Source organism: Silene latifolia, chromosome 11, assembly GCF_048544455.1.
Source record: "Silene latifolia isolate original U9 population chromosome 11, ASM4854445v1, whole genome shotgun sequence".
In the NCBI taxonomy this organism is placed as follows: domain Eukaryota; kingdom Viridiplantae; phylum Streptophyta; class Magnoliopsida; order Caryophyllales; family Caryophyllaceae; genus Silene; species Silene latifolia.
Window position 1 is genome coordinate 90,231,970 of NC_133536.1, and position 832 is coordinate 90,232,801.

Sequence of the window (832 nt, forward strand, 5' to 3'; positions counted from 1 at the left end):
TGGTTTCCTTTGCTTGACTATCTTTTTGCATTTGAGTGAAAAACTCTTGTTGATTCTTTTGCATTTGAAGGACCGCTTTTTGAACATCAAAACCTTGGTCATTTTGTTGATTGTATGGAGATTGATTTTGGTAACCTTGGTTTTAGTTGAAAAAGGGTCTTTGATTTTGGTTTCTCATGGGAGGTGGGGTGTATGTTGTTTGAGGGTTTTGAACATTTTGGCTTTTGTATGAGAGATTTGGATGAAATTTGGTATTTTCATTGTAATAGTTGGAATAAGGGGTACCACTCTTGTATGCTTGAAAAGCATTCACTTGTTCATTTGTTCCCCTACATTCACTTTGGTCATGTCCCAAAGTTCCACAATTCTCACATATCCCACTTGGGATTGATGAAGATGCCGTCATGGCATTAACATGATGCTTTGGTGATTTTGAGGCTTCTTCAAGTATAGCCATAGCTTTTTCAAACTTCAAATTGATGGTATCTATGTGAGCACTAAGTTGAGCACCCAATTGAGTAACGGAGTCCACTTCATGCTTTCCTCCTCTAGTAGCCTTGCGAGGTCTACTATATTGTGAGTTATGGACCGCCATTTCCTCAATTTTGTTCCAAGTTTGATTGTCATCAACTTCGGTGAACATTCCATTTGATCCCATGTTGAGAATGTTCCTTGAATCTTCATATAGACCGTTCCAAAATTGTTGTACCAAGAACCACTCGCTAAGTCCATGGGGAGGACATGAGCGACAAATTCCTTTGAACTGCTCCCAAGCTTCATACAAAGATTCTTCATCCCTTTGCTTAAAACCCGTAATTTGCGCTCTTAGCAT

At 39.1% G+C, this 832-nt stretch overlaps 1 non-coding gene across 1 annotated transcript; it reads left to right on the top strand.

Moving 5' to 3' along the window:
• The first annotated feature begins 725 nt into the window (after nucleotides 1-725).
• Nucleotides 726-832, top strand: LOC141615651 (small nucleolar RNA R71). The gene has a single exon (XR_012530060.1). It is a non-coding gene; the product is annotated as a small nucleolar RNA R71 (small nucleolar RNA).